Here is a 27,443-nt window from a genome sequence, read left to right as displayed (position 1 = left end):
AAACAGAAATTATAAACATGTTGCAAAAATTTTTATTTCTTTTCTTTATCATGCATTTTCTTTAGTTCTTTTAAAGAGAACAACTCTTCTGTTAGACAATAGAAAAGATAGGAACTGATGACCTCCTACTGTTGGATCATGTTATTCTAGAACAGAGAAGCTGTTCAAAGGGTCACTACACCAAGTGTCACATGCATATGTGATTTATTTTTTGGTGATGCTCTTTTATTCTTTGGCAGCAAAATAGAAGCACTGAATGTCTTTTTTAGTGCATCTTTGACCTTTTTTTTTTAATCTGCATAGTTCTTCTTCAAATGTCATCTTTACTTGTCCTGCATTCTCTTCTGAAGTTTGTGAGCCTCTATATGGTCAGAGGTAGAAACAGACTGAAATATAACAGCACAGTGGTTAGTAACTTGCACTCTGGAATCAAATTTATTTTAAATTCCATTTTTTTCCCTGTATTCTAACTGCATGACTTCGGATGTGAGCTTGTCCCTTTTAACTTTAATTTCCTAATTTTTAAGAGTAGGTATTTTAAATGGTTACTATGGGTGATATATGTACATATAAGTATATATGTGTATATATACAACATATGAATGTTATATGCAAACATAAATATAATATTCATCCATGTAAGTAAATATGTATATGGGACATAAAAATGTATTCAGATATATGTTCAAAATATATTAGTGATTATTATTCCTTTGGGGGGGCGGTACTGGGGATTGAATTTAGGAACACTTGACCACTAAACCACATCCCCAGCCCTATTTTGTATTTTATTTAGAGATAGGGTCTCACTGAATTGCTTAGTGCCTTGCCTGTTGCTGAGGCTGGCTTTGAACTCGTGATTCTCCTGCCTTAGCCTCCAAAGCTGCTGGGGTCACAGGCATGTGCCACTGCGCCTGGCAGTGATAATTATCTTATGGTACTGCAAATTTGGCCTTCCTCAATTTAGAAAGAAGTCTCCATTCACATATATGTTTGCCTACACATCCCTAAGGAAGCCATTCTTGGTGAGTGATGGACAAGGCCCTGCATTGATCATGGTTCTCCAGAGATACAGAACTAACAGGAGAGGCAGAGGTAGAGACAGAGGTAGCTATAGAGAGATATATGGAACAGAATTTATTAGATGAATTGTCTAACATGACCTGGAGGCTGAGAAGCTTTACAATAGGCCATCTGGAAGCTGCAGACAGTGGCCTCGCTTAATCCATGTCTGAAGGCCTGAAAATGAGAGCTACTGACCTTTGAAGGCCAAAGACCTGAGAAACTGTGGGGCTTATGGTTCAAGTCCCAGAGTGTGGAGGTTGGAAAATCTGGATTTCTGATGTCCAAGGGCAAGAAAAGAGGGTGTCCCAACTCTCGGAGAGATGCGGGGGTGGGGGCATTCAGTTTTCCTCTTTATTCTGAGACCTTAACCCATTAGATAGTGTTTGCCCCAACAGTGGGTGAGGGCTGATCTTCCTTACCCAGTCCACTGATTCAAATGCTAGTCTACCCTGGAACAGCCTCAGAAGCATAATCCAGAAATAGTGCTTTATCAGAGACCTGGCCATCCCTTCATCCAGTCAAGGTAGCATCTGCCATTAACCCTCGCAGCTGTCCTCAAAGCCGTTTTGATGTTAGTGTGTACAACTCACTTATGTCACTGATTACTTTCTTGTTTACTGTTTTAATCCAGATGCCCACTGAGGGGCCTCATTGTCACTATATATCCAGGTCAAGCTAATTTAAATCAATTTAAAAACTACCTGCCCCTCCACTGATCAGATATATGAGTTATTCTCCAAGATTTCAATAAAATGTTATGGGATTTTTGACTTGGCATTACATTTGTTTCTGCATTATGAATCACTACATTTTTTTTGCTTTGCTTTTTTGAAAGTATATTGTTAAATAGGTAATACATTTATTTTGCTTGTTTAAAATTAAATTTACTTTTTAACTGATACATAGCAAAAAATTGTATATGTTAAGAGGGTGTCACAATGTTTCAATACATGAATGTATTCTGTAATGTTTAAGGTTATCTGTCTCAAATATTACACAATTAATTCTTTATGGTGAAAACACACACACACACACACACACACACACACACACACACACACACATATATATATATATATATATATATATATATATATATATAATCAAATAGTTGTTACCTATAGTCACAATGCCACACCAGAGCTTTACTGCTTTTCTGTGTGCACCCTTTCCCTAGCAACAGCTAACTTGAATGAAACTCAGGGCTTTTATTTGGACTCTGGTTGACCTTTCATGGAGGAGTTTTGGAGTTCCAGTGAAGACCCAACAGGGATGACATTATATCTTGCATGACTTTCTACATCTTTCTGATTCTTCCTTCCTCTACTTACCAATTACATTTCTTTCCACTTCTTTATGGATTATTCCCAAGATTTCAAAATCTGTTCTATGATGCAGTTGATCCTTGATCTGATATCATGATACTTTGATGCCTACTCTTCCCTTCTATCCACCACCATTATTTCAGTGTTTCCTTACAAGTGAAATGCAGTTCTTGCCCTGAAAAGATTTCAAGCATCAGCTAATATGGTAAATTCATTTTTCCTTTTGCAAACCTATACCATGTTTCCTATGAAACCTGTCACTCATGGATAGAAATATAACCTGGAAAAATGAAAATTCTGGTTTTGGTTTTCTTAGCACTTTCAATATTTTCAAAAGTTTAGTTCTCACTAAATAATTTTTAACTTTTGTGTGATTCTAAAGGGAATATCAACAAGGTTTTTATGAAGTGAGGGAGTTGATTTTAAGGTCTCTATATAAAGCATGTAATCCCAGCAGCTTTGGTGGCTGATGCAGGAGGATTGTAAGTTCAAAGCCTGGCTCAGCAAAATCAAAGCACTAAGCAACTCAGTGAGACTCTGTCTTCAAAAAATACAAAATAGGGCCGGGGATGTGGCTCAGTGGTTGATTACCCCTGAGTTCAATCCCCAGTAGCTCCCCCACCACAAAAAAGTTTCTATGTTAAAATAAACAAATGAAAATAGTTAGAATAGTACCCCAAAGGAAGAGCTAAGAAACAGTATTAGCTCTCTCAGATATTAAAACGTATTTTAAAGCTTCTCTGTTAACACACCATAATTCTCACAAGTGAATAGGCAGAACAATGAAATAAAATGAACGAGAAAAGAAAAACTACCTAAGAATTCTATGATATAATTAATGTGGTAACTCAAATTAATGAATCAAAAAGGACTTCAATGGAAATAATGGTGTAAATATTTCAAAGTATACAATATTAGATGTACTCCTCCCAGCATATGCAAACAAATAAATTATACAATTCTCAAGGAAACTCCAATTCCTTCCACTTATGGAACATCTTTCCAAATAAATCAAAATATAGATTTCATTCAAAATTGGTAAAGTTAACTATACAAAAAGAAAAGTAAGTTTTTCATGGCAAAAGCCATATAAGCAAAAATTAAAGATAATTGAAAACCTAGAAAAAATTTGTAATATGTCAAAGACAGAGGCTAATATCATTAATATAAAAAAGAACTTTCAAATTTGAAAAAATTACCAAAATTGTCATCAAAAGCTAGGCAATAATTGCAAAAAGTAGACAATCAATGAAAACAGGAAATTTACCATGAAGATATTAAAATGGACTTTAAATTTGTAAGGTGTTCCAATACAAATTCAAACTAAATTTAGATGTAATTTCTCACCCACCACATTGGCAAGAATTTGGAAGTTAGTGTAGCTTGGGGAAGGAAATTTGGTAATGTCAAACAATACTACATTTGAAGTTTCACTCTTTCAGAAATGACTCTTCTAGGAAATCATTCTGAATTTACTCTCCCAACAATACAGAACTCTGATACAGACATTCCAACGTTGTTTCCAACTGTCATATACTGGATTTCTAAATATGCAAACAAAAGAACGAAGGAAAGCAGAATAAATTATGTGATATTCAATAAGGATATAATGAAGAATAAAGAAATTATAAACTAAAATAATGTGATTTCCAGTATAAAGAAATCCATATACTGAAAAGTATTATGTCTAGTGCTTAGGAAACTAATAGAGATAAGAGCATTATGTAGATATCTATATTTGTATTGTATGTGTGCATATATGAATAAAATAAATGAAGGGCAGATAAAACAGAAAATAAGCTAGTTTTTACAAAGTGTTCAGAAGATGGATGGTAGAATGAAGGAAAAGATTATTATCATATAATAAAAAAATAGTATATTTATACAAAAAGATACCATAAATATTTTTTGACTTAAGGGAGTATATTAATATATAATATTAATATATATTATAAAATAACAACAGCAATACACAAACACACACATGTGTGCTTGTATACACACAAATTCCATAAAGAAGAGATAAACAAATCTGAAATAATAGCCAAAACAGGATATTTATGAACACCACTTTGTCTGATGTGATAGATTATAATCTGATACATGGGGATCATTATTGATCCTGTCTCAAATAAAATATAGAAAAGGGTTGAGGATGTGGCTCAGTGGTTAAGTGCTCCTGGGTTCAATCCCGGTTCCAAAACAAAGCTCTCTTATGCCTTCCTTCTGATGTTTCGTTCCTGTGCTGCCTTTCCCTGCCACAGTCATACTCTTAGTGTCATGAACAGTGAAAGAAACAGCCACTGCTTCTGGGCCATTAAAGTCTCATACTGCTTGTCCCTGCAGTTGTAAAATTTTGCCAGCAATTATTCCTGAACAGGTTCAACAGAATCCATGAAATTATGTTAATTTCCTATAAATTTATAAAAGCAAAATCATTAAATTTTCTTTTAAAAAATTATTGTGGAGATGTGTTTTTTAACTCTACAATTCTATGATTTAGAACCTTAGAATATTTTTCCTATTAAATTAAAAAAGTGAAAAAAAAAAAAAAAACTTGAGTTAAAAAAAATCTTGGGCCTGGGGTTGTGGCTCAGCGGTAGAGAGCTCGTCAAGTATGTGTGGGGAGATGGGTTCGATCCTCAGCACCACATAAAAATAAATAAAATAAAGGTATTGTGTCCAACTGCAACTTAAAACAGTATTTAAACAAAAACTTAAGGCCTTTTTCAGTCTGTAAACTTGGGATGCATTTACATTTATACCTTTTAAAATTTGTTTAAGTATGTTTTGTAGTTTTTATTGTACAAGACTTTCACCTCCTTAATTTTTCACCTCCTTAATTTTTTACCTCCTTAATTCCTCAATGCTATATTCTTGTTGGTGTTATTGTAAATGGACTTATTTTTGTAATTTCTTTTTCAGATGATTCATTTTAAGCTTATAGAAATATAAATTATTTTTGCATTGACTTTGTGTTCTGCTGCTTTACTGAATCCATATATTAGTTCCAACAGTTTTGTTGGTGGATCTTTAGGATTTTCTGCATAAAAGATCAAATCACTTATGAACAGAAATAATTTTACTTCTTATTTATCAATTCCGATGTCTTACTTCTTTTTCTTGCCCAATTCTCTCTCTAGAACATTCAGTTCAGTGTTGAACTAAAGTGGTGAAAATGGGCCTCCTTGTCCTCTTCCTGATCATAGAGGAAAAGTTTTCAGTTTTTCACCATCAAATATAATATTTGCTGTGGTTTTTCAAATATATGACTTTAATTATTTGAGATAGTTTCCATTTATTCATAAATTGCGGGGGATTTTGTCATGACTAGGGTAGAATTTTGTCAAATGTTTTTCTGCATCAATTGAGATGATCTCATGGATCTTTTCACTTCTCTCTGTTAATTTCAACCAAGTACAAAGGCAATGCACAAAATGAAAGAAATTATTTTCAAATCAAATATTGATGTAGAATTAATAGAGAATTCGATAAATACCAAGCTCCTAAAAGTTATGAAGAACAACAACAAAAAGAAAACAGATTAAAAATGGGTAAGATTTAATTGCCGATTTTACACAGAAGGCAGAAAAATGTCTAATAAGCACACTTTACAAATACACACACACACAAACAAGTGTTGGTCAGTGTGTGGAGTAATGGGAATCCTTGTACAATGTACACTCGCTATGGAAAACAGTGTAGCAGTCCCAGTAAAAAAAAAAAAAAAAAAACAGATACAATTCCACCTCTGGTGATGCATTACTAAAATTGAAAACAGGGTCTCAAAATCATATCTGTATACCTGTGTATTCATAGCAGCATTATTGGTAAGATCTAAAATGTGGAAGAAGCCCTAGGCTCATTGACCAAAAAATGGATAAATAAGACATGGCATATACATACAATGGATTATTATTTAGTCTGAAAAAGGAAGCAAATTCTCACCAGTGCAAATAAAAAAGATGAATCTTGAGGATATTCTCTTTATTTTATCCCTCCTTATAGTTTTTCCCCAAAATATTTAATAGCTTGACCTGGACACCGCTTAAATATTTGAAATGTATTTTCTCAATAATTTTGTTCATATCATCTTATTTACTCCATGAAACTTTACAATTAGGTATTATTAAGTCACATGTACATTGGTAAGAAGAGGTTTATAATGTGCCACATTGTCAACCCTAAGTTTCAGCATCATGGAAGTCCCTGCTCCATTTTAGTGCAGGTAAACCATAAAACCAAATCTGCATCTGATAATGGATTACATTATGTCAGAGGGTGGGGGAAGCAGTTCAGAGGAAGGAAGGAAGGGCAAGAGAGAGATTCACTCAGTTTACCAAGCCATACTGGTTGGAATTTTGGGTGTTTGCAATTATTATATAGTCTGAGATTACCTCCTTTTCTTTCTCTCCCTCTCTTTCTTTCTTTTCTATTTATTTATTTATTTTTGTCGCGCTCTAAGAAGACTGGGGAGAGAAAAAAAGAGTATGATTGATTTAAAGTATGTGAGTATTTCTGTTTCATGATAGCTTATTTTCAATTTAATCAGTAAGTATTGAGTTGAAAGAGAACCCAATACTTATTACAGGGATTCCTGAGCCCTAAGTTTTGTTTACTCAACTCCTTCCCAATGTTCTCAAAACTGTGTTTGTGTTTGGTACTTTCTATCCTGTTCACCTGATGCCAGTCTCTGATTTCCTAATATAATTTACTTCTCACTTTCTGTTTCCAAAATGAACAGTTATATCTCCAGTGCCATCTTAGTTTTCCAACAAACCACATTATATGTTTAGAAATAGACACTAATTATACCACCACACAACTCTGTTTTCATATATAGGGAGAGGAGGAGCAGGTGACATGGATCTGTAAATTTATATAAAGCAGCCTTATCAAGTTGGGCAAAGGTGAAAATACTGATGTTTTGTTTGTTTGTTTGTTTGATTCATGACAATGAATCTGTAGAAGACAGATACAATCTCTTATGAATGCTACTACATAGAGAAAATTAACCTCTCACTATCCAACAGTATATAATATACATATGATCCCCAACTTCTGATGATTTCAATTAATTTTTTTTTTTTACTATATGATGGTGCCAAAGTACTCCCATGTAACCATTTTGTTTTTTACCTTCACTCTGGTATATAGTAAGTCACATGCAATATTCAAAACTATTATAAAACAGGCTTTGTGTTGAACAATTTTTGCTCAACTGTAGGCAGAAGTGTTTTGAGCGTGTTCACAGCAGGCTAAGGTAAGCTGAGATGTTTGGTCGGGTAGGCATATTAAATGCATTTTGATACATGATATTTTCAATGTATGATGGTCATTTTAGGAGGTAAACCTATTGTAGGTCAAGCAGCATTTGTAATGAGGCTTTAGGATGTCTTTTGGAAGAATTTTCAAGTGATGCAGAAATTTTATTTTATAATCATAGCAGATACTTTAAGGGATACTTTCAAGTTATGTACTTAACTACTAGAAACATCTTCAAACTTTCTGGATTTCTTTAAATGTATAAATTATCACAGATTGATATTGATAGGTTTTAAATATAAGAGACCCAGTTATCTTTTCTTAGGATAATATGTATTTTAACATCCCATCTTCAATAATATGATGTATCAAAAAACTCATGATAATCCTGTAAGTGAATTAGCAAATTAAAGGTTAAAGGTTCTTATAATCAATCAAACTTCCTTCCTAGGAAAACTCAATGCTTTCTTTCCATATCAAAGATCACTGCTAAGTAAGTCTGAACACCACCCCATAAAATAACACTTTTTACATCAAAACATTGCCCCCCAAATGTTTTCACATTCTATCAGGGAGTATTTTCTAGAAACTCTCATATCAGATTGATCCTTATTATTGAACTGGGTCATATAGGCTCCAATAGCTTCAACAAAGGATGATAGAATATGTTATTTTTTTTCAGTCTCTGTAAACAACTAGCTCAGAAGTAAAATTTATAGAGTATGACATCAAATTTAAAAATTATCAGGCATGGAAAGAGGCAATAAAAAGATCCATAATAAGAAGTAAAATTAGTATAAATATACCCAGAAATGAAAAAAAAATGTATACTTGATACACAATGACATTGCAACAGTTATTACTAATATTACTTCTATTAAAAGTACACTTTATACTTTCAAGAACTAAGGCAAAGTTTGCATGTATCAACTAGAGGCATGGAAGACATTTTTAAAAAAGATACAAATGATATTTCTAGAGATGGAAACTACAATATCTGAGATGGAAAATTATACTGGAGGTTTGTTTTTTCTTTAATGTTATTGTAATCTTTCTTTTCCTTCCTTCCTTCCTTCCTTCCTTCCTTCCTTCCTTCCTTCCTTCCTTCCTTCCTTCCTTCCTTCCTTCCTTTCTTTCTTTCTTGTGCTGAGGATTGAACTAGTGCCTCACATGTGCGAGGCAAGTATTCCACTAGCTATAACCACGGCCCCTGAGTTATTAATGGTATACTATGACTGGTAAATTGAAAGGTATAGAAATAAAAACTCTCTGAAATAAAACTCAGCAAAAAAACCATCTGGTCACTTTGTGCTGTAAGACAATCTTAAGCAATCTAATATACAAGTAATTGATGTCGCTAAAAAACAGAAGAGGGACAAACAAAATAACAGATGAAATTTCCAAACAAAATTACACGTGAATTTTTTTTTTTCAGATTTGGTGAAAACTATAGCTGTGCATCCCTACTAACCTCAGTAGAACAAAATGCATAAATACGAAGAAAACTACACAAAATTACCATATAATTACTCGAAACCAATAATCAAGAGAAAACCTTAAGACAGAGAAACACAAACACAGACAGACACATACACACACACACACAGAGCATACATACACATATAATGCATATATATTTATTATATTAAACTTTGTGTTTTATATATGCGTATACTTTTATACATATATGAGTGTATAAAATACACACACACACACCTGTGTACACACGCATATACACACACACTCACACACACAGGAACTAAGGTCAAAGTAGGAGACTTCTCTTTGGAAACCATGCATGCCAGAAAATAGTGGAGCAACATTTTAAAATACTGAAAAAAGTCTGTCCAAATCGAATTCTCTACAATTAAAATATTTCAGTAAATAAGGGGAAATTTTTTTGTATGTCCAAAGTTGAGAGAATTGCCAACTAGTTAAACACAAATGTATTATAGGAAATCCATCAGGCAGAAGAAAATTCTATCAGATGGAAATATGGATTAATAAAAAATACACAAAGTAGCAAAGCTTAATTCAATGACACACTCATCATTTGATTAGCCTGATAACTATTGAAATTTAATATTTAGTTTAAAAAATTTCCCAAAAGGAAATTCCAGGAACATAGGCTTCACTGGTGAATACTATCAAATATTTAGGGAAGAATAATGTCATTTTATTGAAAAAGAAATAGAATCTAGATAAAAATAAAAGAGAAAGTACTTCATATTCCCCAAATCATTAAATGAGGCAAGCATTCAGCATTATTCTGATACTAAAACTACATAATATTAGAAAATAAAACTACAATTTTCCTCATGGGCACAAATGAAAAATTTCTTAGCAAGATATTAACAAATGTAATTCAACAACAATTTTAAAATAAGCTCACATCATGACCATGTATAGTCATTATCCAAGATTGCATTAAGATTAAAATAATACAGATAATTTACTATTTTAATTTTAAAAATCACATCAGTGGAGAAAAAAAATCCTGATAAAATCTCTGATTCAAGTGGTGATAGAAAGAAAGTTCCTCAACCTGGTGGTGAGCATCTTTGACCAATCATTGAGCTCTTATTATATTTAGTGGTGAAACTTAATGATCTCTTTACTTTTATTACTAGAGGTTTGAACTAGTATTATAAAGCAATGAAATGAAAGAGAGAAATCTGGGTTGGAAACTTAAGAATTAAAACTGACTTTATTAAGAGAACATATGAATTCCTTTGTTGAAACATTTATTAAATCTAAAAAAAAGGGCTACTGATCTAAAAGATGAGCTTAGTAAGACTTCTTTATACTAAATCAATATACAAAAATATCTAATTGTGTTTTATATAATAGAATGGAAAATTAAAGTTTGACATTCAAAATTCTATTCAGAATGACTATAAGTATGAAATGCTTAAATCTGATAAAAGATGTGCAAAATCTATACAATGCAAACAATAAAATATAGGTGATTGAAATTATGCTAAATAATAAATGAAGAGATATACCACATAAATGAATTGGTATAGTTGATGATGATGTTGTCAAGTCTCTGCAAATTTATCTGTTCAACACAATTCCAATAAAAATCCAAGAAAGCAAGGGTTGCTAGAAATTTAAAAGTTTTTTTTTTTTTTTTTCTGAAATTCAGGAAAAAATGCAAAGGGTCTAGAATAGCCTGTACACTTTGAATAGGGGAGACTTGTTTATTTGTTTGTTTTGTTTTTGGTGACTTTACATCACCTGGCATGAAGACATTTTAAACATAGTTAAATAATCAATGTGTTAGCTTTTTGTCTCTGACAAAATACCTGAGAACAACAACTAGAAGGGAGAAATACTCATTTTGGTTCATAGTTGTAGAAATTTTTCATCTGCATTTCACAGGCTCCATGCTATGGGCCTGTGGGGAGGCAGAACACTATGGTAGAGAGGGCATGGTGGTGGTGAGCTGCCTACCTCATGGCTACCAGAAAAGAGAGAACAGAGAAAGAAAGAGAAATAGGAATAAGACGTAGTCTCCAAGTTCACATTCCCAAAGACCCACACCCTCCAACTAGGTTCTACTACCTACAGTTCCCACTACCTTCCAATAGTCCATTAAGCTATGAATTTCTCAATGGATTAATCAGTCAGTAGAGTCAGAGTATTCATAATCCAATCATCTCTCCCAAACTCACTGAACATTGCTGCACCAAAAGCGTAAAAATTGAGCTTTTGGGGGACATTCTCCATACAAACCATAACAATCAAGATAGTTTTTTGTTAGCCTAAAGTTAAAAAGATAAATAAAGCAAAATAGAAAAAACCAGAGTTTTGAAATTGATTCATACTTATTTCTCAATTGATTTTTAGTAAATGTACAAAGTCAATGAGAGATTAGTATGTCAACAGATGGTTACAGGGTTATGTTCATGTTTAAAAAGGGAATGTATAGCCCATACCTCATACCATATAAAAATTAACTCTAGATGGAAAATAGATATATATGGGAAATTTTAAAATTATACAAATACTAGATGAAGACAGAGATAAATGTATGTCAGACAAAGATTCTTAGATAAAACATTAATAGTAAGATCAATAATAAATAAATAAATAAATAAATAAATAAATAAATAAATAAAGTCATAGAAGGAGAAAAGAGAGGGTAGGGATAAATGTTTGAAAAATCTAATATTTGAAAAGTTATTAAAACTGATAAAAGGGTGGATCCAAGATGGTGGGCTAGAGAGAGGCTGCATTCTGTGTTGCTCTGGGACCTGAGATTTAAGTAGTCACCATGCCCCACAAGTCTCCAGGTCTCAGAGTCAGTGCAGGATTCCCCACCATTCACCCATGCATGTCCTCCAGGTGGCTGAGCAGGACCACAGGCGTCAGCTCCCGCATAGGACTCCTGGCTGCCCACCCACACAGGAACCCCCGCCACCTCTCCTAAACAGACACCTGGCAGTTGTCTACACACAAAAACTACGGCCTCCACACCTGTGTGGACCCTCATCTACCAACATGGGGCTCCCCTGGCTGCCTCCATCTTGGGACAAGGCAACCACTGCCGTAGTCCCCTATACGCAGTAGCCTGCACCTGGGGACATGGCACAGGTTCTGAAGACAGCTGCCAACCACAACACTGCACACCACAGAGCTGCATGTCTGAAGATGAGGCCCACTGCCACTTCCCCCGGACCTGACCCAACACCCCATCGCTAAAAGCAGCCACCTCCATCTTGGGACATATTTGCTGCCATCTTTAGTTGGAGCAAGCCCCAGCTTGAAACACCAGCTGGGCTTAGAAGAAATATCAAGGAGAAGTATTGGAACCCTGCAGGGACACTATAAGCCTATAGGGTAAAAACTGTAATGCCTAAGATCCACAGTCCTAGAAGGGAAGACACATGAACAACATGGAAAAACAAGGGAAGAAAGTGTCTCAACAAACTAAGATCCTACATTATTAGAATCTGTGGTTAGCAAAACAGAAGAAATGACAGAGAAGGAGTTCAGGATGTATATAGTTATAAACTTCTGTGAATTAAAGGATGACAGAGCAAATACAGGCAGCAAAAGACCACTTTGATAAAGAGCTACATAAGCAAATACAGGAAGCAAAAGAACATTTTAATAAGGAGCTAGAGGTTCTTTAAAAAAAAAAAAGAAATCCTAGAAATGAAAGAAACAAAAAATCAAATTAAGTATTCAATAGAAAGCACCACCAACACATTAGCTCACTTAGAAGACAAGGCCTCAGACAATGAAGACAAAATATATAATATTGAAAAGAATGTTGATCACACAGTGAAGATGGTAAGAAACCATGAGCAGAACATTCAAGAATTATGGGATAATATAAAAAGACCAAGTTTAAGAATTATTAGGATAGAGGAAGACATAGAGTTTCAAACCAAAGGAATAAACAATCTATTCAATAAAAAATAATCAAAAAATTTTTCAAACATGAAGAAGGAATTGGAAAATCAAATACAAGAGGCTTATAGGATACCAAATGTACAAAATCATAACATTATAATGAAAATGCCTAGCATACAGAATAAGGAGAAAATTTTAAAAGCCACAAGAGAAAGGAATCAGATTACATATAAGGGGTAACCTATTAGGATATCTGCAGATTTTTCAACCCAGACTCTGAAAGCTACAAGATCCTAGGGAAACACATACCAAACACTGAAAGAAAATTAATGCCACCCAAGAATCTTATCCAGCAAAATTAAGCTTTAGATTAGATGACAAAATAAAAACCTTCCATGATAAACAAAAGTTAAAATAATTTACAACTAGAAAGCTTGTATTATAAACATCCTTGGCAAAATATTCCATGAGGAGGAAATGAAAAACAATTAAAATCAGCAGAGGGAGGTATTACACTAAAGGAAAAACCAATCAAAGGAGAAATCAAATCAAGTTAAATACCAAAAATACACAAAAATGACTGGGAAAACAAATCATGTCCAAATAATAACCCTGAATGTTAATGCTCTAAACATACCAAACAAACGATTTAGACGCACAGATTGGATTTTTAAAAAGGACCCAACAATATGCTGCTTTCAAGAGACTCATCTCATAGGAAAATACATCCGCAGACTGAAGTTGAAAGGTTGGGAAAAATCATACCACTCATTCAGACTGCGGAAACAAGCAGGAGTTTCCATCCTCATATCAAATAAAGTGGACATCAAGCAAAATTTAATCAAAAGAGATAAAGAAGGACATTTCATACTGCTCAAGGGAACCATACATTAACAAGACGTAACAATTATAAATATATATGTCCCAAACAAGGAAGCATCTAAGTTCATCAAACAAACTCTTCACAAGTTCAAGGGTCAAATATACCACAACAAAATAATTCTGGGTGCTTTTAACACACCTCTTTCACCACTGGATAGATCTTTCAAACAAAAGCTAAACAAAGAAACTATAGAACTTAATAATAAAATCAATAACTTAGATTTAACAGACATGTATAGAATATTTCATCTATCAACAAGTGAATACATTTTCTTCTCAGTAGAACATGGATTCTTCTCTAAAATAGACCATATATTATGCAAACTCATATATTATACAAAGTAACTCTTAGAAAATACAAAATAGTAGAGATATTACCCTGCATTCTATCGGATCATAATGGAATGAAATTAGAAATCAATGATAAAATAAAAAAATACAAGCTACTCCAACACCTGGAGACTAAATAATATGCTATTGAATGAACAATGGGTTGCAAAAGACATCAAAAAGGAGATTAAAAAGTTCTTAGAGGTAAATGAGAACACTGATACAGCACATAAATATCTCTGGGACACTATGAAGGCAGTACTAAGAGGAAAGTTCATTGCATGGAACTTCATTCCTTAAAAGAAAAAGTTAACCATAAATGACTTAACATTACATCTCAAAGCCCTAGTTAAAAAAGAACAAATCAATACTAAAAGCAGTAAAAGACAGTAAATAATTAAAATCAGAGCTGAAATCAATGAAAGTGAAACAAAAAAAAAAATTGACAAAACAAAAAGTTGGTTCTTTGAAAAAATAAATAAAATTGACAAACCCTTAGCCATGCTAACAAAGAGAAAGAGAGATAAAACTCAAATTACTAACGTATGTGATGAAAAAGGGAATATCACAACAGACACTACAGATATACAGAGGATAATTAGAGGGTTGGGGCTCTGGCTCAGTGGCAGAGGCCTTGCCTTGCATGTGTGAAGCCCTGGGTTCAATCTTCACACAACCTCAAATTATTTCATAAAATAGAAGAAGAGGGAACACTTTTAAAATCATTCTATGAAGCCAATATCACCCTGATTCCAAAACCAGACACATCAAGAAATAAAACTTCAGACCAGTGTCTCTAATGAACATAGATGCAAAAATTCTCAATAAAATTCTGGTAAATCAAATACAAAAACATATCAAAAGATGGAGCACCAAGATCAAATAGGGTTTATCCCAGGGATGCAAGGTTGGTTCAACATACAGAAATCAATAAATATAATTCGTCACATTAATAGACTTAAAGATAAGAATCGTATGATCATCAAAATAGATGCAGAAAAGCATTTGACAAAATACAGCACTCCTTCATGTTCAAAACATTAGAAAAACTAGGGATAACAGAAGCATATCTCAACATTGTAAAAAACCAAAGCCATTTCACACCTTTGTATTTATTCAAAATAACTAAAATCATCATACTGCAGTGATATAAGTACATTGATGCTTATAGCAGCACAATTCACAAGAGCCAAGTTGTGAAACCCACCTAGGGGGTGCATCAACAGATAAATGGTTAAAGAGAATGTGACACAATGGAGTTTTATTTAGCTATAAAGAATGAAATTATGGCATTTGCTGGTACATGGATGGAACTGGAGAATATCATGAAATAAGCCAGGCTTAGCAAGTCAAGGATCTAATGTTTTCCATCATATGCGAAAAGAAAGGGAACAAAAAGCAAAATAAGGGAAAACAATGTGTGGGGAGCCCTTGAAAATTGCAAGGAAATGAGTGAAATAGGGGAAGGGAATTAAGGGGGATGAGAGAGAGACTTGAAAAGTGAGGAATTACAGAATGAAATTGACCAAATTATGCTACAAACATCTATGAATAATGATATATAATAATAATTAATATGCCATAGTGAATCTCACCTTTATGTACATCTATAAAGCACCAATTATAAAAAGTAAATAAATAAGGATGGCCCTTAGAGTAGAGGAAGGGGAATAAGAGGAGGGAGGAAGAGAGGGAAAGAGGAAGTACTGGGGATTGAAGTGGAGCAAATTTTATTCCATGAATGTATGATTCTGTCAAAATGAACCCCAATATGATATAGAATTATAAGGTACTAGTAAAACATTTAAAAATAAATTATTAATGTTCGAGGAGACAAATGTTTAATGTGATTTAAATATTACACCATGTATACATGTATTGAAACATTACATGGTACCCCATTAATATGTAAAACTTTTATGTTTGACTCTAATTAGTAAATTCTATAAAATTTTAAAAAATGAAATAGTCAAACTCATGGAAACAGACAGTAAAATAGTGTTTGCTGAGAACTGGGGATAGGGAGAAATGAGGAATTGCTATATGAAGTTACAGTTGTACAAGAAAAGTAGGTTCTTTTGATCTGCACCCCAACATCATTGCCATTGCTCAGCAATACTTTTGTACACTTAAAAGTTTGCTAGGAAGATGAGTCTCATATTAATATTCTGACCACAATAAACAGAAAAATGGGAGTTTCAAACCTACTATCTTTAATAGCATTAATTGTAACTGGGCAAAGTATTCCAAGTGTAAATTTAAGATATTTAGAATACATAAAAGCAAAATTCAAGTGTAAAATGCTTTAAAATACTTAAAATAGTATTGCAACAGTTTAGAGATGAAAAAAATGTCCACTTCACTTCATGTAGGCTAATCAATATAGCATTCAGTCAAGGCAAAGCAGAATAAAGCAAAATGTACAATACAAGTTGAATATGCTTTTGTTTTTCTAAAGCAATAGCTACCATATTAAGCTTTGATTAATTTTCTTTCAATATTCATTCATTTTCTTCTTTCAATATTTATTTATTTCGATATTTATTTCTGTGCTCCTTTTAAGCATTTCTATCATCTCATCTCATAGGAAAACCTAAGTGATACATCAAAAAGGCAGAACCTTTCCCTCACTTATTTCCCAAATATTTTAATATTCCCTTCATGAATATGATTTTTTTGTTCTATTATAAAAGTAATTAGAGAAATAACTTGAATTTCATACTGAACTTATATGAGTAGCTCAGATATCATATGGAACTCAGAAACACAGCTGTCCTATCCAGGTGGCCAATCACAGAGTAGCTTTCAAGAAAAGAACCTAGCCATTATCCTCTATCACTATCCCCAGATCAGACTGGTCTTTATGATACAGGACTCAGCAGGAGGAATCAAATCTTACCACATACATAGGAGATGATTGACTCTTCTTAAGCTTATCCATGCAACTGGTTGCAAATGAAAATATTTTTAAAAAAATCTCTGACATCCTAATTTTAGCAATATGGAAAGAGTTAGATGCTTTTTCAAACATGTTTTTCTTACTAATGCTCTAACATGTATTAAAATTATGCTGACAAAAAATATTGCAATAGCTTTTAAACTAATGATAAAATCCCATGGAAAATTTCCTCTAAATAGCCCAGAGAAGTGAATGAATGAATCATATATCATTGCAGAAGCAATTTCCCTCTATGAGTTCTACCTGCTGGAATCTCAATTCATTACAGATTGAGTAAAAGCTTTTATTTGAAATAAGACTCTCAAACTGGCTATGGAACAAAACCTACACCCTGAGCTGGCTGGGGATATATTTAGAACTCTCCACTTTCTAGGAGCTCTTGTGATCCAAATGTTTCTCTTTTGTACACTGAAACTTGGTGAAATATTCCAATGACATAGGAATTTCCAACAAATCTGCTTAGGTTTCATTCTCCTTAACGTGATTGGCTTTTTCCTGATGGGTTGCCAGGTGCAAATGTCTTAGCAATATTCCCCTCTCATTTTATATCTGTCTGCTCTTCAACACGGCCCAGGTGTACCTGTGCCTGTCGGTTAAACAAGAGCTCTGAACCAACCAAACATCAGACTCTGGGGACTTGCAAAGAGATATTAAATACCACCTGTTACTGTTTGGATGTGAAGTCCCCCAAAAGCTCATGTGTGAGACAGTGCAAGAAGGTTTAGAGGACAAATGATTGGGTTAGGAAAGACTTAACTTAATCTGGGATTAATCCTCTTGATGGGATGATGAGATTAACTGGGTGGTGACTGAAGGCTGGTAGGGTGTGGCTGGAGGAGGTGGGTCATTGGTAATGTGCCTTTAGGGTGTATATTTTTTATCTGGCAAGTAAAGTCTTTCTCTCTGCTCTCTGATCATCATGTGAAACTTCCCTTTGCCACACTCTTCCACCATGATATTCAGCCTCACCTCAAGCCTGGAGGAATGGAGACTGGGGTTTATAGACTGAGACCTCTGAAACTGTGAGTCCCCAAATAAACTTTTCCTTCTTAAAATTGTTCTTGTCAGGTCTTTTAGTAACAGCAATGAAAGAGTATTTACTAAAACACTAAAGATTATTGATTAAAATACAACCCAATTCCAGATAGCTTCTCAAATCTTTGGATTTTTTTAAAAAAATAATTTTTAACAAAATTATATGGAGAAATTGGCATTCAAAAGAATCATGTTAATCTCTCTCCTAAAGTTAAAACAAAACTTAAATGGGTAATACTGCTTATCTTTTTTGACTGACTGTTCCCTCTGCTTGATTTAGCTTTCAGCCTGAGGAATGAATGAAATATCTCCTATGAAGAACTTATGATTCAAGGAGAACAAAATATTAATGCAAAGTTACAACCTAGAGCCTGTGGACTCAAGATCCCCAAACAGGCCTTCTAATGTTCCTTCTTTACACAAGATTCAAACTTGCAATGACCTTTATGTCATGAGTGTTGATCTTGAATTTCCACGTAGGACATATATTAGTCTCCAGGACTGCCATCACAAAGTACCACAAATGTAATAGATATTTATCACCTGACAATTCTGGAGGCTAACAGTCTGAAATCAGGGTTTTGGCAGAGCTATGATTCCTCTGAAGTCTGAGATTAAGACTCTCTCTGCATCTCTTCTGGTGGAGGCCATCAATTCTAGTTTGCCTTGGCTTGCAGAAGCATCTGTGTTCTGTCTTCACATGAAATTCTCCTGTGGTCTCTCTTTACACAGTTATAATGAGAACCCCACTCAGACTGGATTAAGGCCCACCCTGAAGAGAATTAACTAAAACACAACCCAATTCCAGATAGCTTTTCAAATCTTTGGATTTTTTTTCTCAAAAAATAATTTTTAATAAAATTAAATGGAATTATATTATATCTTAATTTGATTATTTTGCAAAGACCCTATCTCTGATTAAAGTTACAATCACAGGTATTTGAATTTAGGTCTACAATACCTCTTTTTAAGGATATAATCCAACTCATAATGGATATAAGTCCTCTACAGAGGAAGAAAGTGCTCTTGTCCTCTTGGGAGTCACTTGTGTCTTCTGGCATATTGTTGATCACATGAATTTTCAATGCTTGTGATAGAATATTGACAGGACAGGTAAAAAGTATCATAGATTAGGGAGCTTCTTTGGACAGGTGAATAACAAGTGTTAGGAATGCTCAAGTATAAATTAAGACTTACTAACTGATTAGAAAATCAGCATCTTGCACAATCTGGGTCCCAACTGTGGAAATTAACTAATTCAAAGACCTTTTAACAATGTTTCCTCCTTATTAGAGATAACGTCTATTCTGCCTACCTGACTTGGATATTGTGAATAGCACAGATACAATGAATGTGAAAATTGTTTGATGGCATGCAAATTACTAGACATCAGTATTAGTCTGATCATCTGGTGCTTTCTAGAGTCTTGGGAAATCTATGGAGGAACAGTAGATGGTTGGTACTCCTCCCAGATTCCCTTGGATCCCCTTTCCTTGTCTTCACCAGCCATATTTCAGCTTCTATGATCGTTATTCTTAATGGCTTCCATCCATGATTTTCTTCAGAGTATGCCCTTTGGTACTGGATGCACTTTGCTTTTACAAAGATCCTGAAATTATTTTGGGTCATACCACTCACTCTGTTCTAAGGCAGTTCATCATCGATAAATTCTAGGTAAGGAAATACAAAAATCCTAGTTTTCTTTTATCAAGGTGGGGCAAGCTCTCAGAAGCTTAGACCCTGGAGATTTTCATGTGATTAGATTGAGGAAAGAGCTTCAGGGAAAAGTGGGTTCTAGTTTGTTTGTTTGTTTTCTTCCTTTGCTGTATGCTCCTCACTTAATAGTTTCACCAGAGACCATGAACCACTTAAATATGTCCTGTAACTCTGGAGGGTCCTTTAGAAAATGTGACCCAAGACACTCTAAGAGTCAGATTCTGGATTTGGATCACTCACAGTTGGTGAAGATGGCACTGCAGAGGAGACTGAGTGCTGATAGCCACTGGCAGGCTGTAGCCTTTGTATTGTGGAGGTTATTTATGTTGAAGTGGGGTGAGATAATGGTGGAAGAGGTTGTACAGTTTCTCTGGAATGTATGAGGTGCAAAGAAAATAGCAATTATAAGGGCACTGGAGTAAAGTGATTATTATTGATAAAGCACTAAAGAGGGAAAATGGCAATGTGATCAGTTTTCGATTTAAAGCAATCTATCAAATCCTGGTGGTTTACATGGAAGCATTTAAAGTGTTCTCCATCAGCAACCAGAGAGCAAAACATAATGACTACCAGGACAGGACTTGCTTGTAGAAGTAGCAGCATATGAGAGAAGGCTGAATTTGCAGATTTGGTCAGTCCTTCAAACCAATGTCAGGGCCATGATAAGGAATAAGTGGAATATTTAGAATTGGGATGGGGATAGTTGGTTAAATTTCCTTGTGAACATTCATCTTTTCAATTCTTCTGAAGCCTATGGGCCTGGAGAAGCACTGCGCTTCTGTTAATCTATTCTTTATCTTTTTTATTATATGGAATTCCTTGTCAGCAACCCAGCTGCCTAGATTGAACCCAAGAATAACTACATGCTCTTTCAGCCACCCCAATAAAGATCACAATACCTTGCCTAGATTCTAGATCTAAGCCAATTCTCAGATACGGAGCACACCGTTTGAAAGAGAGGCAAAACCAACATAAGAAAAACAATAAAAGATAAAAAGCAAATGGTGCAGCAAATGTAACAGAAGTTATTCTCTCAAAAAAGAGATATCCCTTCAATTACTCAATTGTTGTTCAAGAATACTAGACACAATGGTTGGCTTTACAAATGCATATGGAAATAAAATGGCATAAGGCTCAGTAGTTGTCAATGTTATGTGTCAAATTTGCTGGGACACAGTATCCAAATATGTTAGCATTATTCTGGATGTTTCTATGAGGGTGTTTTGGGTGAGATTAATACTTAAATTAGTAAACTTAATAAAGCAGATTGTCCTCCATAATGTGCATAGGCTTCATCCAGATAGGTTAAGACCTGAATAGAACAAATGAATTGCCTCCCTGGAGCAAGAAGGAATCTTCCAGTGATAGCTTTCAGATTTGAATGGCAACATCATCTCTTTCTGTGGCTCCAGCCTGGGTCTGAGTCTGTTGGCTCACTCTGCAGATTTTGGATATCCCATTGATTCTGTGTTTTTAGAGAGCCTGTCTAATAAGGCTCCTTTTAATCTAGCAAAGCAAATGAGGTTTATGTAATAAATAGAATTCAGGCCTCAACTCCATCTTAGCCATTTCACTGGTTTACAAATATTGACTTTCAATGCTGGGAAATTGACGCCATATGACAGTATTTTGGGTTGTTACACAAACTCAGATGTTTGGGAAAACCATAGTACCATTAGGGATCCCTGATAAAGAGCACATAGAAGTCAAATAATTAATGGATTTCTGGCTCAGATAGTAACACAATACTTAATTGCAATGGACATAATTAAAAATTGGCAGAAACCTCACATTGGTTCATTGACGTGTTGAAGTAAGAGCTATTGTTATAGGAAAGGTGAAATGTTGTGAAAATATGTTTTAGCTACATTAAATCAAATGACAGAGATTAATGTCATTTTCTAATTAACCTAAAAGGTACAGGAATGGTGGTCCCCATTATTTCTTTCTTTAAATTCATCTGTATAACTGCCCCCCAAACCAGGTCATAGTTAGTACTAATAGACAACTGCAAACTTAATTAATTAACAGCTTCAAATGTAGCTGCTGAACTACATATGATTTTTGAAAATGAGAACTAATCAGCTTGACCTTTGATACTTAAAATGTGTCTATTGATTAATGTATTATATACAACACTCATCATAACAGGGTATTATCAGAAGAGGATCACACTCATCTGGGATATAAAATGATAAACATTCACTCTATGAGCTAGTTTATACCTCTTCTCTGTTACAGTGTAGCTCAAAAAGGCCTGAATCACCTGGCTTTTCCAAAGACCTTATTGGTGATCAACTATATTAAAAATCTTAGACCTACTGAACCTTAAGTATCAAGTTCTCTAGAGGCCCTAGTAAGGCACATGTACTCCTCATTTAAGGCCTTCCATATTATGTAAAGTTTTAGGGCTCAAGTCATTTGGGACATGAAGACCATCTCTCCAAAGTAAGCAACAAGTTATTGCAATTGGCATCTCATCACTAAAAAGGAACACAGAACTTGTTATAACAATTGAAGTTGCAAATCCTGCATTTAGAAATACTGCTGTTTTATTTACAAGGTGAGACTGATAGCTTCCATTTTGCTGAAGGCTAGAGAAAGCAAGCTCTGCATTAGGTCCAGACTGTAATAGAATCAGCCTTATCTCTTGAATAATATGACCTAAAAGATACCATAGTAGTTGATCTACATTGGGTAGATAAAGACAGTGTGCAGGAATGGAGACCCAAAAAGGAAGTCATACCCGTAGGGTCCTGGGGAAAAGTCATGTCTTCCTTCAGAGAATCACTCATTATTTAATACCAGCTCCTGAGGGCTACTGGACCATGATAGCGATCAATTTACTGACCATGGTAGATGAAGTGAATATGCGACCAGTGCTCTCCATCATGGCTGAGAGCTTTCATACCCCAAATCTTAAGATCAGGCAGGGCCAGTATCAACCTATTATAGAATTTAAGTGGTATTTTGAAAATTGGCCCTGAGCAAAACAAAATGGCATAAGGAAGCTACAAGAATAGAGGTCTGCTCACCCATGTGACCCACTGTCCTCACAATGGTTTTCCCTCACAGCCACAGCTCCTGGGAGATTCTGTATGGTAGATGATCCAACAGTGGAGGAAATGGTGTGTCTAGGTAAGTTGTTCTCAGGCAACAGTAGATTAATACTGCCCAGCATCCTACCCATGGATAGCCTTGAAATATCATAAGAGAAGAAGTTCCCTCAGTGGGTCAAGTCTAGGCAATGCAGTTTGTCAGGGGAAAAAGGATAGCCCAGGGAATTACTGGAGAGTGACAAATGACTCACTTGTTTGCTAAGAGAAATTAAAGGACTATGATTAAATAATCAATAATAAAAAGGTTCTGGAAAAGAAGTATATGGGTGGGTATACAGGGAGGACACAAAGAATACAACTCTGCATTCTCCATCTGAATTTCCACCAGAAGAAATCTGTTTTGGAAGAGGGAGCCAGGAATGTGGGTGGATTTATCATTGTGTATTCCCTGCAGAGGTTGAGAAGACAGGTCCTTCACTTAGCAGTTGGTAAACATATTAGTAGACAGAGTACATTCAGCCTTAACATACTGTATGTTTACAGGGCAGGTATGACCATGGAAAATTCCTTCCATTTAATGGACTTTCTCATTATACTGGCATTGATGGTGACCTGAAGTGGCAGAAGCAGGGTAGCAGCAAGTAAGTGCCTCAGACAAAGTAAACGCCCTACTGCTAAAGGAAAGGTGCAAACAAGTACCACTAATCAGGATGATTTGGGACTTCAAAGATCTATGGCTGTGGCTGTTTGATCACAATTTTCCTGGGAATTATGTAGATGGAAGCCTGCTGGAATATATTTTAAAATCCACACAGCAGAAACATTTCTGTTGATTGGCCAAAACTCTGACTTAAATTGCCACAATAGAGTCATGACCTCTGTCTCCATTCCCAGGTTTAACCAAACTCACTTATTTAGGAGCCTTTGTGAGTATTGCTACAACTATGTACTTTATATTTCAAAATGTATTACTGATATTATTTTTGATTGACAAATTATAATTGTATATATTTATAAAATATAGTGTGATGTTTTGACACATGTAAACAGTGTGGAATGGCTAAATCAAGTAATTAACAATGTTATCTGTCATCTCACTTGCCTGTCATTTGTTAGGGTGAGACATTTCAAATTTACTTTTAGTTATTTTGAAATTTACAACATGTTATTGTTGACTGTAATCTCCCTGCTGTGTAACAGATCTCAAAGCCTACACCTCCTGTGGTATTGTTGGATCATAGAGTAGTTCTATATTTAGTTTTTAAGGAGGTGCCATACTGTTTTCCCTAATGATCCTACTAATTTGCATTCCCTAAAACACTGTGTGGGAGCTCCTTGCCAGCATCCTTGCCAACATTGGTTATTTTTTTTTCTTTTTTGATAATAGAAATTCTGTGAGGTGATATTATTTTGATTTTGATTTGTGTTTCTCTGATGGTTAGTGATGTTAAGCATTTTTTTTTCAAGTATCTGTTGGCCATATGAGCGTCTTCTTTTGAAAAAAGAAGACAGGTCTTTAGCTAACTATTTAATTGGCCTGATGATGATGATGATGATGATGATGATGATGATGATGATGATGATGATGATTGCTGTTGAGTTGTTTGTATTCCTTACAAATTCTGACTACTAACTAACCTCTTGTCAGATGTATAGTTTGCAATTATCTTCTCTCATTCCGTAGACTGTCTCTTGGCTATGTTGATTGTTTCCTTAGCTAACAGAACCATTTTACTGTGATGCATTCCTATTTGTCAATTTTTTGTTTTTATTGCCTGTGCTTTTCGGTCATACACAAAACATCTTTGCCCAGGTCAATGTCCTGAAGCATTTTCCTTATGCTGTCTTCTAGTAATTTCCTGATTTGCCATCATACACTTTAGTTAATTTTCAGTTGATAGTTGTAATTGATGAAAGATAAGGATCTGGTTTCATTTTTCTGCAGATGGCTATTTGATTTTTTCTAGCACTGTTTATTGAAGACACTGTCTTTTCTTCATTGTCTGTTCTTGATTATAAATGCATGGTGCTATTTCTGGGTTACTTTGTTTCATTGATCTGTGTGTCTGTTTTTATTACAATACCATGCTGTTTTAATTACCACAGCTTTGTAGTATATTTTTAAGTTAGGTGTTGTCTCTAATTTAGTTCTTTTTGCTCAAGATTATTTTTGGATGTTGGGGTTCTTTGTGGTTCTGTCCAAATATAAAGATCTTTTTTTTCTATTTTTGTCCAAAAAGTACATTGGGATTTTTAATAGAGATTGCATTCAATTCCTAGATTTCTTTGGGTTGTGTGAATGTCACAGTATTAACTCTTTCCACCCATGAATACAGATACCATTCTTTTTTCTTTCATCCGTGTTTTTGTTTTCAGTATATAGGTCTTTTAGCTCCTCGCTTAAATTGACACACAAGTGTTGAAATATAATTGTAAATGAGAGTGCTTTTTTAAATTCTCTTGTTGCATAATTCTTTATTAGTATTTAGAAGTACTACTGATTTTGCATGTTGATTTTATATCTCACACTTTGCTGAATTTAATCTTCTGGTTCTAATGGAATTTTTGATATAGACTTTAGGGTTTTCTATAGATAAAATCAGGTCAGATGCAAACAGGGATACTTTCTTACAGTATACACTTTAAATCTTGCTTTAAATCTTTCTCAAAGGGTCCCATGACACTTTATTCTGGTGACTGTACACTTCACAAAGGGGAAAACCCAGTTATTTTGGACAGCTCTAAATCTACATTAATTTCTCATGACTATTTTTCTTATTCCTGAATATATGATTGAAGCAGACGTACTTGACAACTGATGGAATTCCCATATGGACCCTATAACCTATGGAATGAGAGCCATTATAAGAGGAAGTGCTAACCAGGAGCACTTCATTACAATATAGTAAACAAAAGTTTCCCTTTCATTATAATATAGTGAACAAGAAACAATGATGTATCCCTTGGGCAATTAGGGATAAAGATTTGAGAGATACAGGGTTAGTGATATTTATCACTCTTCCTTTAGCTTGCTTTTTTCCCAGTGAATAAATCATATGCATCTTGGGTAATGACTACAGACTATATTGGCTCTAATTAGGTGGAAACTCCAGATTTAAATTTACTTTAGTAAATCAGCACAGATCATTGCACTTGGTAAAAAGTTATTGATCTGGCTAATGCTTCCTCCATCAAACATATTTGCAAGAAACAACAATAATCAGTCTCATTTTATTTTGTTAGATGGGTTGAATTTACACATTCAAATGTGCTATATCCTGCTTTCAAAGATCTACAAAGTCTCACCAAATACAGTGCTTCTGCTATCCTGGTATGATGTGAGGTTCAGCTCATGTTTTCACCTCTGGGATTCTTTGGACAGCGCTGAATCTATCTGTCACTCTGTCTGATCATTGGCAGCTTACTAAATATTCATGATCAAATATTTTGCCAGGAGACACTATTGGTAAGCAGGGTAATCAGTCTAAAGGAACAGCTGCGATTAGTGGAGGGGAAACCTAGATAGAGTAAGCTGGGTATTTCCAAATCTACTCATCACCTTGTTTAATTGTCAAAAAATCCCTAGAGAAATGTTGGCTTATTCATTCCTACCTTTCACACTGTATGCTAGTTTCTCTATTGGTCATTTATAAATCAGAAAAATGCAGAAAAGGTAACTCTGAGTCAGGTAGATCTCAACCTTGGCCAAGTTGTCATAGTATAATGCAGTACATGGATTTTCTTTCTCTTGGTCTGTTCAATTAGCTATGGAGAGAAGTTTGTTACAGTTGCACAGTACAATTATGGAATTTTTTATTCTTCCTTTTAGTTCTGTCAATTTTGCTTAATTTATGCCAAAACTCTATCATTGAGTGGATTAAAATTTTATATCTTTATGTTGGATTCTGCACTTAGCATGATGAAATTGCTCTCTTATTTTAGTAATCATTCTTTTAAAATTTTTTGGTACTAGTGATTGAACTCAGTGGTGCCCTACCAGTGAGCTATATATATCCCCAGCCCTCTTTATTTTCTTAGTTTGAGAAAGTGTTTAAGTTGCCCAGGCTGGTCTCAAACTTGCAATCCTACTTTCAACCCCTAGAAAAGCTGGGATAATAGGCAGGTACCACCGTGCCAAGCTAAGAAATCATTTTTTAAAAATTATTCTTTATCAGATGTTTTTTTGCTTACTTTTAAAAAGGTGGCCTCAGTCCTTACCAGATTGTTGGAAGTGGATCCACAGAGGTGTCAGCTGCTTTTACAGATATAGAACTCCCCATAGACCTATTCATGAACTTTGTTTATGGTTCCACATCAGTGGGTGGAAATACTTGGCTTTTAAAGCATTTCCAGGTAAATTAAACTTTACCACCTTCTTGAGTACTTCAGACAGACTGATGGGTGATTATTTCTGTGATGTGAATTTCCCTTTTAGACACTCAG

The sequence above is a fragment of the Marmota flaviventris genome, chromosome 4, assembly GCF_047511675.1.
Source record: "Marmota flaviventris isolate mMarFla1 chromosome 4, mMarFla1.hap1, whole genome shotgun sequence".
NCBI lineage: Eukaryota > Metazoa > Chordata > Mammalia > Rodentia > Sciuridae > Marmota > Marmota flaviventris.
The sequence above is the reverse complement of the archived record's forward strand: the minus strand, read 5'-3'. Positions refer to the sequence as shown.